General features: G+C 40.1%; 1 long non-coding RNA gene and 1 other non-coding gene across 3 annotated transcripts in view; both read left to right on the top strand.

Moving 5' to 3' along the window:
• The window catches only part of LOC148208316 (uncharacterized), a 34,200-nt gene extending 21,110 nt beyond the window's left edge, over positions 1-13,090 (top strand). For both annotated transcript variants that reach the window (XR_015788998.1, XR_015788997.1), the window contains one exon: positions 12,727-13,090. This is a non-coding gene — a long non-coding RNA (uncharacterized LOC148208316). The remainder of the gene's footprint in view (positions 1-12,726) is intronic.
• On the top strand, positions 1,673-1,779 carry LOC148208317 (small nucleolar RNA R71). Its single transcript, XR_015789120.1, has one exon. It is a non-coding gene; the product is annotated as a small nucleolar RNA R71 (small nucleolar RNA).

The raw sequence follows: 13,090 nt of genomic DNA, 5'->3' as shown, positions 1-13,090 counted from the left end.
TCCGGGAGATGCATCGCATCGAGGACATTGAAGGCTACCTGTTCATCATTGACCTTCATCGTGATCTCTACTTTCCTAACATTGAAAACCGTATCTCCAATTGCTAAGAATGGCCTCCCAAGAATGATCGGCACCTCAAGATCTGCTTCACAGTCTAAAATTATGAAATCGGCGGGAAAAATAAACTTATTAACTTTAACAAGCACATCTTCTATTTTTCCTTCAGGTTTCTTTATGGATCTATCAGCTAGTTGTAAAGTGACAGTAGTGGGACGAGCTTCTCCTATATTTAACTCTTTAAAGACAGAAAGAGGCATAAGATTAATGCTTGCTCCTAAGTCACACAATGCTCTTCCTAGGTTCTTACCTCCTATTGAGTAGGGGATGGTAAAACTTCCTGGGTCCTTACATTTAACAGGCAATGGATTCCCTAGAGCATCACTACTACACTTTGTCAAGGCTACCGTCTCATGCTCACCTAACTTCTTACGCCTAGATATGATGTCCTTTAAAAACTTAGTGTAGTTAGGCATTTGTTCTAAAGCATCTATGAGAGGTATATTGACATGCAACTGTTTTAGAATCTCAAAGAACTTCTTAAAATGACCATCCTGATTCTTTTTAACTAGCCTTTGGGGGAAAGGTGGAGGAATCTTAATATTACCTACCTGTGGAGTAGTGCTGGGCACTACTTGCTTACCTTTATCCGCCTTCTTATCTTTTTCTTCTGAACTTACAGGTTCTGCTTTCTCTTCTTGTTGTGGATTGGAGGTGGTGCAGGAACAGGTGTAACTACATGAGTTCCTTCGTCTGGAAGTGAAGGTCCTTCATAACTTAATCCGCTTCTTGTGATAACCGCCTTACAATGCTCCTTTCCCTCACGATCTCGCTTTGGGTTTTCTGTGTATCCAGGCAATGTACCTTGGGGTCTAGATTTCTTGTCATTTGCAATCTACCCCACTTGCATCTCCAAGCTTCTTATCGCAACATCAGTTCTTGTCATGAACTCTTTCATCATGGTATTTTGACTTATTTGCTGAGTAGTATTTTGACTTATTTGCTGATTATATTGTTGAGGCTGCGACGCCAGTTGAGTTGGAAAACCAGAAGGAGTATAGTTTTGCTTGTATTGTTGAGCGGATGCTTGTGCACTGCTACTAGCTACTCCTTGGTTACTCCAGGAAAAGTTTGGATGGTGCCTCCATCCAGGGTTGTAAGAGTTTGAATACGGGTTGAAATTCCGCTGGGCACCTTGACCTACATAAAAAATAGACGCTGGATTAGCTGGACAGTTCTCATACAAGTGGTTATCACCACAATAGACACAAGATATATATGAAATTTGCAAAATAGGAGAGGGTTCATGTATCGCCGAAGTGACGGTTTTGGTTTCCTTCTCCATTGTCAACTGCTTTAACATTTGGTTCATAGCCGCCATTTGGGCTTGCATTGAAGCTACTGTGTCTAACTCAAAGATTCCAGCTGATACTTGTTTCTTGGTAATGACCTTCCTATTTCGCCTTGGTCATTAATGTCTGTCATCTTATTCAAGATATCAACGATCTCATTTACCGACTTCTCTAACAACGAGCCATTGGCTGCAGTGTTCAACATCATCCTTGATGAACGATCCAATCCTCTATAGAATTGTTCAATCTGCACACATGTGGGCAATCCATGGCTCGGGCATCTTCTAAGTAACTCCTTAAAACGCTCCCAAGCTTCTTGAACTGCTTCGTTCTCCTTCTGTCTAAAAGACACAATGTCCTCTCGGAGGTCTGCGTTCCTGGTCAAAGTGTGGTACTTGGCCAAAAATTTCTCCGTCAGTTCTGCCCATGTGTTGATAGAATTTGGTTCTAACGCGTTTAGCCAAGTCCTTGCACCATCCCTGAGAGAAAAAGGAAACATTTTTAATCTTAGTGCATCCTCAGAAACACCAGGAAGTTGAAATGCATTAGCTATTTCAATAAAGGATTTGAGATGGGAGTAAGGATCTTCATTAGTCAATCCTCCGAAGTGGCCCATCGTCTGTAACATCTGGAACATGACTGGCTTCAGCTCGAACTGTGCGGCTTGGGGTAAAGGATTATTTATCCCTGAATTTAGGTTGTGGAACGCATGAGTGACATAATTCCGCATGGCTACAATCTCGATTATCTGCTAGAAGGATCAGATTAGGAATTTCTCCTACTCGGTTTGCTGCTCCTTCATCTGCCATATCTCCATTCACAGGTGGATTTTGTGGCGGTGGAGGATCTTGTGCATTTCTATTCATCTCGATGGTCTCTTCTTCTTCAACTTCTTTCTTTTTTTTTTTACTTTCTTTCTCTTTTCTCAACCTCTGCTCACGGCTTCTCCTCTTAAGGGTTCTTTCAATCTCTGGATCAAAGGTCAACCAACCATACCCTGTGCTCATACACAACTCCTTTAATGGTTAGATATAACAGTTAATTCCAAGGACAGAGGTATGCAACAATCACACAATGAAATAATTCACTTGAAAAGAATATGATTTGACACTCAAGTCCCCGACAACGACGCCAAAAACTTGTTGGGATTTTCTCTACCTTTAAAAAGATTAGAGACTCGTGCAAGTGCACACGATCACAAGTAATACTCGGAAGTAATCCAAGGTCGAATCCTCAGGGACTTGTTGCTTTTCAAAATCAAGTAATGCAGTGAAATAGTTCAAATATGCAATTATGATTTAGGAAGAAAATAATGGTGAAATGTTGTTGTTTGGGGTTTTAACTATCAAGCAATTTAATGAAACTCAACCTCCTTGTCTCCTACCTTAGTTTTGATGCAAAACATGAAAAACACACTATGTTGGGAAAATGCACCAGGCGCAATTCCTGACTTTTCTTGGGATTTGAGTTCTACTCTTTCACTACCACTTTTGGTTGCTGCAGAGGCTAGGGTAACCTACAATCATATTCCTATGTGTGATTACAATCCTAGAGAATATCAACCAACTCATTTGCATTATGGGTCAGAGGGCCTATTCCTAGGATCATATTTTATGCGCTTATTCCTAAGTCACATCCCATATTGGTTTCCTATTATTTTACCTAACTCACCTTTCCCAAGGTTGGGCTTTAGTGTATAAATCAAGTTCCCACTGGCCAAATGGAAAAAAGACGTAAAGCGAAGTTTTTAGAAACCAACCCAAAAAAGTGTCAGGCGCAATCTGGCCAAAATCCCGAGCGTGTTGAAAATCAAATCATTTGACTAAGGCATTCCACAAGGAGGTTGATAACTAATTTAGAACATAATTAAATGAAAGTAAATGCACGAAAACATAAAGAAAGTATTTTTCATTGAATTTAAATGAATAAATAAGCCGTACAAGGAGTTCTAGCTTAACACTATTCTCTCTCGAGCGTGAGGGGAGTTGAAACTCGCTAAAGAACTTTAAAATAACAGAATGAACAAAGAACGGAAGTAAGAAATTGAATTAAAAGCACTACGAAAGGTAAAAGCGTGAAAAACAAAGAAATGAACAACTAGAACATGAACATAAACCCTAAAAACGTGTTCGACAACTAGAGAGCATCTAGAAGAAGATGAAATGAAGCTTGGAAGGGATGATTTGCTGAGGGATGGATGGCCTCCTTTTATAGCACCATAGGTTGGTTGAAACTCCCCTCCATTTTAGGTGGAAAAGGGTTGAGATTCACCTAACCATCTCTCTTGGACTTGGACTCACGGTTTTGAACATGTGGGAAATGTCCTCCTTGCCCTTCATTAATCAAAACGTGCGTTTTGACAACTTGCCCTCGAAAAATGCGCCAGGCGCAATTCTGCAAAAGATAGAATTCTGTTATTTTCTTCCAACTTTGACCGCATTTATCTCATATTCTTCCTAAAGTACCATAGTTTGATTTTTATGCATAAATAATCTATGTATGTTCTACTTTAAGAATATATGGTTCTTTTTGGCAAATAATAATGGGAAATAGGTAAAAAACGTGGTCAAACAGGGCTACCGACACATGTTTTTGCAGTAAAAAGTCAACCCTAACAAGCAACTATTAGCCGGCTTTCCAAAATGGGAGATTTGGTAGATTCCTCGATTAGAAAATAAGAATGCGGATGCATTATCCCAATTGGCAATCGCTTATCAAACCAACGTTGGTAGGAATATCCCTGTCACATTCGTACTACAGTCTAGTACAGAAAAGACCATCGATGTCTACACTATGAATGTCCTAGGCCATGGCTCATGGATTTGTTCGATCATTAAATACCTTAATACGGGTGAGTTACCTACCAACATGATCGAGACCCGTCGATTACAGCGACAAGCAGCCCAATACATGATCCATGATGTATTGTACAAACGAGGATATTCACAACCCCTGCTAAAGTGTCTGGACCAAGAGGAAGCTGCATCTCCGATAACGGCAAGTAGTTTGATAACGCCAACTTTAAAGATTTCTGCGAGCAACTCAACATCCGTCATTTTTGCTCCTCCCCAGCACACCTACAATCCGATGGACAAGTCGAGGCAGTGAACAAAATTATTAAACATTGCCTGAAGACCTAACTAGAATCCTTAAAAGGGGGATGAGCTGAAGAATTACCTAGCATATTATGGGCCTACCAGACTACTGCCAAAATAGCTACTGGAGAAACTCCTTTCTCTTTGGCTTTTGGTACCAAAGCAGTCATCCCTGTGGAAATAAGACTGCCTTCTCTAAGAATAAAAGAATACGATCACATCGCCAATTATGAGAAACTCAGAATGCATCTAGATCTTCTAGATGAAATCCGAGAAGTCTCTCATCAACGAATCATCGCCCAAAAGCAACGCAACTCACGACACTACAACACCAATGTTCGACCATGAGCTTTCCAGGAAGGTGATCTAGTACTACGCAATGTAGCACAAGGGTTTAAGGACAATACCGATGGAGTACTCGGCCCTACATGGGAAGGTCCTTATCGTATCACTCGAATCGCCCGACCTGGTACGTACTACTTGGAAAATCTTGAAAGAAAACAATTAAAGCATCCATGAAATGTAGAACATCTTAAGAAGTATTATCCGTAGCTTGAAATGCGCGATTGTAAATAAATAAAAGTACTTGGTTAAACCAACGGATGTCTCATGAAGCATGTCTTTACAAAAACACATACAAAAACCAAATAAACAAGGAAAAGCATGCTAAACTACCCCTACACCTCATCCCTCCCTGAAGCATCGTCCCAAGTCTCACCCTGTGTATCCATAGTATCATCCAACTGAGAGGCCAGGTCATTTAGACGAGTGGAAGAACTGGTAGGACCCGCGGTAGATGTCGCCACGTCACCTGCCTCGACCACCACAACCTCAGGATGACTAGACTCGCCTGGTCGAACCAACTCCGCCTCTAGAGCTGAAAGAAAGAAATCCTAAGTCTACCTCAGGATATCTTTCACCAACCATTGTAGTTACCCACGATACACCCAACTCCGTAGCCTCATTATGCATAGCCACAAGGGCACCTGCCTCTCGCATCGCGGCCTCCAGTCTGCTAGGCTCTCGCCAATCAGTATGTAAAGCCTCGAGCTCGGCCTTGCATTTTGCAAGCTCGACCTTAGCCCAATCTGACTCCGTCTGATGTCTAGTCAGATTCTCCCTCATAGCCTCAATTTCTGCCATCGCACGGTCATGCTCAGATTGTATCTGACCAAGCGTTTTCTTGAGCTCTGCCTTCTGTCGGCTAAGTTGGCGCGTAAGTTCTCGAGATTCTTCCAAAGCTATATCGACCCCAATCTTCTGCTGCTGCAAATAAGACAGCTCGGTTCCCATACGATAAACCGATGAACCAACCAATGTGCAATGCTGAAGAACAAGCAAACGGTAGTAAAACAGAGGAAAACACGAAGAATAAAGAAAGGAAAAAGAAGAAGGCGAGAAAAGCAAGCTCACCTTGTGTATCTCACGCAAAGCATGACAAATGTCCCGATTAGGGTCGCCATCGGAGGATGAGCCAGGAAGAATCCCCCTCTGCACCTTCTCCTGAATATGTCTCCCAACCCTATCAATCTCTTCCGGTAGCAATGGTGCTTGGTAAGGTCCTTGAAAACCAAACACAGGGCCTCGTAAAGAAGACGAGGATCTCTCGAGATGGGAAGACTCAAGAATCGTAGGGAGAGACGGCCCAAAGGTCATAGTAGCATAAATAGGAAGCATAGATCAAGCAGACAAAGGAGGAAGGCGAATAGTAGTCGTAGGAGTAACACCGGCAGGTCGAGGAAGAGTATATGGCTCTACCCCTCGACAGCGTTGAGCTGGTGGAATCGAACTCGAAGCTCCCCCACTCAAGGCAGGCCTTTTGTTAGCTCGAAGTCGATCAAAAAAACTCATCTCCGCCTGATCTTCAGAAGACTCGGAAGAATCTAATAGCAAAAAATGGTAAACCATAAAGGCAAATCATAAAGCAAAAAGCAAATAAAAGTCAAAGACAGAGAACTTACCTAAAGTGGAATCGCTAATATGACTAGGAGATAGAGGCTCACTAACAAGTCGACTCTGAGCCTCGGAGAGAGGTCGGGTCAAATCTGATAGGCCGTGGTGACGCAAACTGCCTTCTGTAAGTAAGTTCTCGTTTTTCCCACGTCAGTTAGACCTCTTTCTAAACGTGCAGCAGCGTAGGTACGTCGACCACGGATACGAGCCAAGACTAGATGTCCATAAAAAAAACAAGTTAGCAATGAAAAGAAGCAAAAAAAAAAGGCAATAAAATAGTAAATGCCTACCAGGAGCCCTGAAATCAGTCGGGATATCATAAATACCTCCCCTAGTGGAAAGCCAATCCCCACTAATAGAAAACCACTCACTTTTCCAGTTTTTATTAGAGCTAGACATAGTAACTTTCTGTCTATCACGACGACTAGAAGCCATATTAGAGGTCTTCTGCTTTCCAGCCCTTTCTGACTCCACTAAGGGCTTCTTCTCCTTCCTCTTTGATAAACAAAAATATTGGTTTTCCCGATGAGGAACAACCTTCAAAACAAAGGTGTGCAGAATAGCAGAAGTCTCTACGGTCAAGCCTCCTCCGCAGCCGTATTGCCAAGCTATGAAACATGCCAGTAATAGATTCCACCCATTAGGGACCAGCTGGGTGGGAGCTAAGCCAACATCACGCAAAAAGTGCTGCACACATGGATGAAGAGGAATCCGCAAACCATGACTAAACATGGCAGTATACAAAACTGTTTCACCTGGAGGTGGGCTGCAAATCCGCTCATGAGGACCCGACACGCGCATAACAATGTTCTCTGGAATTTCATAAGTAAAACGATAAAAGTCCAGAGTACTCTGAGTAATGGTGGAGCGAATGCTGGCGGGCCCCGCAAATGAGTACTGATCTGGAGATGACATCAACAATTACCTCAGGGCTAGAGTAATAACGTCTACGCTCAAACAACGTGTGTCAACCCCTTCTGGTCTTACTTCACCTGTATTGACTCACTCTAAAACAGCAGTAATACCGACACAACTCAAATATACACTCTCAGGTTCGTCTGAAGTTCTACCTGAAAACTCACTGTCCGCTACCCCAGCAGCCGCTCTCTCAACCACCGCCTGAGCAAAGGAACACTCATCGGTATGTCCCCCAACCCTCGAGGTTCCTACGTCTAATGAAAGTACGGGAGAAGGAAGCCCAACTGGGTCAAAGAATTCTAAAGAGTCAAACGTAAATTCTTCATAACAAGGGTTTAAAGGGCTAACGGCTACCGAACTCCCTAAACCAAGATCTTCATATTGCATTAGAAAAAAGTAAAAGATCGAAAAATTACCTTGAAAAGTACATTGCTAAAAATTGCCTTCAAACGAGCTTCTCAAAGGAAAAAAAACTAGACAGAACTTCAGGAATGCCCAACCAAGTGACTTCAAGGATGCCTAACTAGATGCGTAAAAAGTGGATGATGTCTCTGAAAAGGCCCAATAAACAGTACTATGCTCTCAGAACCGCCCAAAAAACCGCATAATCAGGTGCCTTGACTACGACTAATCCTAGTAATCTGCTAAAAAATCCTTCAAAAAAATTCACAATAAATGCCCTAAAGCCTCAAAGATGCCCAATAAACCGCACTATTGTTGAGAGAAAAGACAAATTTTCAAGCAAGATATGTACAAAAAGGATGTCGTGATACCTTTTTATATACTTACGTGAAGACCATGCGCCCACAAGTAGGGAACAAAGTGCGGCTTTAAAGAACAATATTGTGCATAATATTCGGCAGCCAAAAGAAAAATAGTGTGAAATTGAGCTCTGTTCTAAGCGGCAAGGATATTTTAAGGGACAAGCGCTCACAAAAGTCGGGTGGAGCTGTGAAGAACACCATGGACAACACATTTAACAACGAACGTGGAAATACATAAATACCTCGCTGATGAGTAACGACTGAAGAAGAGAGCAAAATTCGGTAATCCGTTTGACGATCTGTTGTGTGGCCTGTTGTGCGGATTTCGGTTTCAAAAAAAAAAGATCACTTACTGGAAATCCGAGGAAAAATCAACGGCAAATAGTGCGACGACTGCGATAAATGAAGAAGCAACCAAATGGAAGTCACAACATACTCCAAAGCTAGGAAACCCTAACTTTGAAGTGGGGGCTTAATGTTGGAGGAATTAAAAGAGAATTGGCAGCCCGTAAAGTGAGAAAGGAATTGGGCCCAAGAGAACCCAACCCATTGAAGAAAAAATCAGTTCGATGCACAATACATGGCACAATGCATGACATTACCATGCATTGTGCGGCACCCCCTCCCAGCCGCACAATAAAACACTGAGAGGGGGAAAGTTGAGCGGAGCCGCCGCCTTGTGGCAGTAGGCCCCGATTTTGTGCGGCCTATTAGGACGCACCCCTTTTTCAACCACTTTCTTTAACCACCGCCAACAAAGCCGCCACCATAGCGTAGATATTTGACGCAAAATGCCCACCGACTTTCTTTGCGCATCTATTGGTCTCATTATACAGCCAATTATAGAGCGGCGGTTGACTTTGACAAAAACCTCTTTGACTTTTCGACACATGTTCACACAGCTGCCATCAAAACCTATAAATAGAAGGGAGGTATGTCATTCTCTTTCAAGCAATTCACTCGAGACTTGCTTATTTCCTCTCTTCCACGCTTAAAGCTCATCAATTGACTTAAGCATTGGATTGTGGTCGGCCGACACCACACCGGTGTTTTCTTATTTTCTCTCTTATGGCAGATTCAAGCTCCTCCAAGTTTTTCAAATCAAATCCTTATCCAAAAGTTCGACGGTTAATTTCTCGGATTACTTGATTTGTTCGACCCGACCCGAGTTTCCAAAAATTGCATCAACAAAAATAATTAAGATATAAAAGTAAAATAAAATTGTCGTATCCATCCCAATTTCACATCCCATATGGTAAAACTGGAACGAAATCGTTCAATCGCTCAACTCAACAATCGTCCCGAATTTTGCGTTTCCATATTCAGAATCTAGATCAAAGTTAAAGCCAAGGAACAATCGGACAAAAGACAATTTCATAAATTTCAGCTAACAGAAGAACGAAATTACAAAAAATGAAGGTCAAAACTTACACTAAACTTTCCCTAAACTTCGCGCCTGAGCTTGAACAGAGCTTGTGAGGTAAAGGATACGCCGCCCACTGTTTTGTTATTTATTGGCTTATTTTATAGAAACAAAAGTATCAAGGAGGGAAAAGATAACTACTGACAAAATATTTCAATCAGACAGAGAAAATTCACTTACAGTGCAGACATGAAAAAAAAACCAAGTTCATAATAGCTACTGAGTAAGCGGAAAAATAAATAAATAAATAAAATCACTCACGGCGGCAGTGGTAGGATAGCTCTGATTCTGGAATAATTAAAAAGTAGAAGTACGTGAGAGATATGAATGAGACAGTCGCGACAAGCGATGGTTGGTGAATGGCGAATGGTGAGAGATGGTGAGGTCGAGATCGAGTGAGACCGAATTCGAGAGTCGAGAGAGTAAGGATTCAGAGATGAGAGACACTGAGAGCTGAGCGGCTATGAGATTGAATGAGACGAAGACAAGAAATCGAAGAAACCTAAGGTTTGAGAGACGACGAGTGCGAGATGAGAACAAGAAAATCGGAGTACCGAACCAAAATGGTCGATTCTTACATTTCTTTAATGCAACCCAAATTGAGAGGTTATATAACCCAACAAAACCATTACAGTTTTGGTTAGGCTACTAGCGTTATTCTATTATCGAATTTTTTGAACACCCCTAAACAACATACTCTCCACCTAGCCCCACTAATCACTAGAATCTTATCCTTAAATTTACTATCTAGAAAAATGTCATGTTACAGAGGAGGAATGAGTACTTTGGTCAAAATTTTAAGTAAGGATTACATTCATATACTTGAAATTGTTTTAAAAAGGTCCCTTCCGACAACTTTTCAAGTAAATGAACTTAATGGTTGTAAATACAGCGGTATACATGGGCATAGATGATTTCAATTATGCCCATAAATTTTCAGTTAAGTTTAATTATATAGATATTTCTGTTGAAATTTTATTACTCTCAATGCACGAACGAACTTGGAAAGGTGCAATTAGGACCTGCATAGAGAAAATGAATACTCCAAATGTTAATTTAGTAATAGACTAAGGTATTCGGTCGGGTGACAAACAATCAAAATTAAATACCTACTTGTGGAGTCTATCTCTACATTTTTAAGCATTAATAAGTGGACTCCCACCCATCAACCACTTTACAAGTTATGAGATTCACGACATAAGTTCTATAGCAGTGGTGAGTTGGGAGTTGAAAAGTAGTTGAAGAGCGGTTTTGTTTCATACCTCAACTTCCTCTGACCTTTACTTAGGTCAACGGAGGCTAAAAGAATTTGTTGAGTACTATATTTGTCAGCAGGCGCAAGATGTTATATCTTGGGCCTTAATAGTCTTTCTTTTCTTGCCACATGGAGGGTCGTTTAGTGTCGTGAGACTTCTTTTTTTTTTTTTTTTAATATTACTAAAATTGAAACTTATTTTTTTAAAATTATACTTTTGACAAACTATTTTTTAAAAAAATAATGCGGCTTTTATTTTGCCGCTCATATGTTGTCCCCTGCTTTTTTTTGTCTTGTATTTAATTTTTCTTTTAAAATCAAGCGTATCTTATTTTGATGCAACCTTTAATTTCAAATATTTCTAATTTCAATCTTCAATCCCATATAATAAAATGATTGAATCATATCTAAACTATTCATTCATTTTGGGCTGTTTGGCCTGTGGAGTTGGCTTGGGTCAAGTTTGGCATCTTAAGTCAACCTCATGTTTAGCTCAAAGTTTATGAAGCGGGTTTTGATCAATTGAGTCTAGGGTAGAACACTAATCTACCCCGAATACTTTTCTCGCTAGCGCCAATCTCTCACCTTTCTTCCTCCTACATTTCCATTCAAGAAAAATCTTCCTCTTCTTCCTCTTACAAATTCCTTTTCCATCGCTCACTTTTCTTCCTCATGTATTTCCCTTCAAGAAAAATCTACCTCTTCTTAACTCTTACGAATCTCTCTTCCAAATCTTCGGCCGCCACTTCGGTTCTCACCATCTTTGCCACATCATTTTCTCTTTCTTACTCTTCTCGACCTTTATTTTGGAAGGTCTATCTTCCTCCTTCACTTCTAACTCTAGATCTATAGTTTCGATTTTGTATTTCTTTAGATTTACGATTTTGGTTTTGTATTTCTTCATATCTACTATCATCGAGTTGTTTTCTCAATCTCTTTGTCTCTTTCCCTCCCTTGCACCTTTGGATCCCATATCCCATCCCATTACTGTTTAGAAACTCTAATCCAACCCCATACCCTTGTCGCTCTAATTGCCCCAAAATCTCATCTCTTGCCACCTCCATTGTTATAAATCGTAGCTTCCTCTCACTCAATAACCTTCCATGTTTCATTGCTATTGTTTGGGGATGTGAGACAACATCAGTTTCTCCTCAGATGGAGGCTTGTTAGAAGAATTGATCAGGTCATTGGAGTTTGGTAGGGGAGCATCTTCAAACAAGTTTTCTATCCTACGGCCAATGATGATGAACTTTTTCTGAAATTTTTCTTTACTGTTGTTTCGTGTTTAATATTTATGCTTGAGGCATCGTTGAATTAATCAATCTTGTGATTTCGAATTACTAATGTTTGATGTTTTGTTCTTCATTGTTCTATCTTTTACTTATTTATTATTATTTCTATATTCTAACTTTTTGTGACTCATTTTCTATTTTGGTTGACATTGAAATTTGAAGTTTCGTTCAAATATATGAGTAGGGTGCATGTATGCGAGGTCTCTAAAAATTATTATTATTGGATCTTTTTTATGACCTATGTTTTTCATATTGCCTTTTGAATTTTCTATGTTTTGATTACTTGGTGATGTTAAGAGACACTTGTTTCAAAACTAATGGCTTGAATAAACAATTAATTATTTTCAACTACTATTTTATTTTGAAATTTTTCATGTTTTGGTTAGTTGGTTCGACCTAAGAGTGAACCTCCATTTAGAGTGGAGAGTCAAAATTTTAAAGAAACATTATATTGCTATGTTAAGATGATGAGACTAGTGGATTCAGTTAGAATGATGAACTTAAATGTATTGAGGAAAAGAATGGTGTATACGATGCATGGGTAAAGGTATGACGAATATGAGTATTAATTCTTTAACCAATAGTATGTTATATTTACACTTGCATAATATGTACAGTCTCATCCGAATGCCAAAGATCTCTAGAACAAGTCATTCCCTTACTTTGATGACTTTGCCACTATATTTGGGAAGGATTGGGCCACAGGTGCATGCGCGGAGACTCCATTTGACATGGCTTCAGCAGTAAACATGAACCTTGACAAGGACATGAATACAAATTTCTTACATACCATCTTAGCTATTGCAGGACTTTTATTATATATGTGGTTAATTTTGTGAACCATCTTAGCTATTTCAAGACTTTTGAAAATTTTAATTAAATATATTGTCTATGATGTAATTACCTTCTTAGGTTTCATGATGTAATTTTATGGATTATTTTAAATATTTCAAGAGCTTAATGATGTAATCTTGTGAACCA

This window comes from Momordica charantia (genome assembly GCF_013281855.1).
Source record: "Momordica charantia cultivar OHB3-1 chromosome 11 unlocalized genomic scaffold, Mcharantia_2.0 BLBB01000011.1, whole genome shotgun sequence".
Taxonomy (NCBI): Eukaryota; Viridiplantae; Streptophyta; class Magnoliopsida; order Cucurbitales; family Cucurbitaceae; genus Momordica; species Momordica charantia.
Note: the sequence above shows the minus strand (reverse complement) of the source record. Positions and strands in the feature narration are given on the sequence as shown.